Source organism: Physeter macrocephalus, chromosome 21 (genome assembly GCF_002837175.3).
Source record: "Physeter macrocephalus isolate SW-GA chromosome 21, ASM283717v5, whole genome shotgun sequence".
NCBI classification, from domain to species: domain Eukaryota; kingdom Metazoa; phylum Chordata; class Mammalia; order Artiodactyla; family Physeteridae; genus Physeter; species Physeter macrocephalus.
The window spans coordinates 38,915,055-38,917,064 of NC_041234.1; positions in this window are offsets into that span (position 1 = coordinate 38,915,055).

A 2,010-nucleotide genomic window follows, 5' to 3' on the forward strand; every position below is an offset into this window, starting at 1 on the left:
AGAAGTTCCTTTAGCATTTGTTGTAAAGCTGGTTTGGTGGTGCTGACCTCTCTCAGCTTTTGCTTGTCTGTAAAGGTTTTAATTTCTCCATCAAATCTCAATGCGATCCTTGCTGGGTAGAGTAATCTTTTTTTTTTTTTTTTGCGTTACGTGGGCCTCTCACTGCCGTGGCCTCTCCCGTTGTGGAGCACAGGCTCTGGACGCACAGGCTCAGTGGACATGACTCACGGGCCCAGCCGCTTCGCGGCATGTGGGATCTTCCCAGACCGGGGTACGAACCCATGTCCCCTGCATCGGCAGGCGGACTCTCCACCACTGCGCCACCAGGGAAGCCCCCGGGGTAGAGTAATCTTGGTTGTAGGCTTTTGTGCGTTTAATGTTGTCCCAGAGGTCTCTGAGACTGTCCTCAGTTCTTTTCATGCTTTTTTCTTTATTCTGCTCTGCAGTAGTTTTTTCCACTATTATCTTCCAAGTCACTTATCCGTTCTTCTGCCTCCGTTATTGTGCTATTGATCCCATATAGAGTTTTTTTAGTTTCATTTATTGTGTTGCTCATCGTTGCTTGCTTCCTCTTTATTTCTTCTCGGTCCGTGTTAAATGTTTCTTGCAATTTCTCTGTTCTATTTCCAAGATTTTGGATCCTCTTTACTATTATTATTCTGAATTCTTTTTCAGGTAGACTGCCTATTTCCTCTTCATTCGTTAGGTCCACGTCTGGTGGTGTGTTTTTTGATGTTGGTAGCCTTATTATGATTTTAGGCAACCTCTCTGCTAATGGATGGGGTTGTATTCCTGTCTTGCTATTTGTTGGGCATAGGGTGTCCAGCACTGTACATTGCTCGTCCTTGAGTGAAGCTGGGTCTTGGTGTTGAGATGGTGATCTCTGGGAGATTTTCGCTGTTGGATATTACGTGGAGCTGGGATGTCTCCTGTGGACCAGTGTCCTGAGCTTGGTTCTCCCACCTCAGAGATACAGCCCTGATGCCTGGCTGGAGCGCCAAGAGCCTTTAACACACACAGCTCAAAATAAAAGGGAGAAAAATTTGAAAGGAAAGAACGGAAGGAAGGAAGGAAGGAAGGATTTATAAAAAAAAAAAAACAAAAAAAAACAAAAAACGGGTCGGTCAGAACCCTAGGACAAATGGTGAAAGCAAAGCTATACAGACAAAATCTCACACAGCAGCACACACATACACACTCACAAAAAGAAAAAAAGGGGGACATAATAATATATCTTGCTCCCAAAGTCCACCCTCCTCAACTTGGGATATTTCGCTGTCTATTCAGGTTTTTCACAGATGCAGGGCACTTCAAGTTGATTGTGGAGCTTTAATCCGCTGCTTCTGAGGCTGCTGGGAGAGACCTCCCCCTCTCCTCTTTGTTCGCACAGCTCCTGGGGTTCAGCTTTGGACTTGGCCCCGCTTCTGCGTATAGGTCGCCTGAGGGCGTCTGGTCTTCGCTCAGACAGGACAGGGTTAATGGAGCAGCTGATTCGGGGGCTCTGGCACAGGCCGGGGGGAGGGAGGGGCACGGGGGCGGGGCGAGTCTGCGGGGGCAGAGGCTGGCGTGATGCTGCGCCAGCCTGAGGCGCACCGCGCGTTCTCCCGGAGAAGCTGTCCCTGGATCCTGTGACCCTGGCAGTGCCGGGATGCACTGGCTCGTGGGAGGGGAGGTGTGGCGAGTGACCTGTGCTCGCACACAGGCGTCTTGATGGCGGCGGCAGCAACTCTAGCATCCCACACCCGTCTCTGGTGTCCACGCCGACAGCCGCGGCTCGTGCCCGTTTCTGGAGCTCCTTTACGTGGTGCGCTTAATCCCCTGTCCTCGTGCCCCAGGAAGCAAAGAGGCAAGAAAATGTCTCCTGTCCTTCGGCAGCTCCACGCCCGTTTCTGGAGCTCCTTTAAGCAGCACGCTTAAACCCCTCTCCTCGCGCACCAGGAAGCAAAGAGGGAAGAAAAGGTCTCTTGCCTCTTCATCAGCTCCAGACTTCTCCCGGACTCCCTCCTGGCT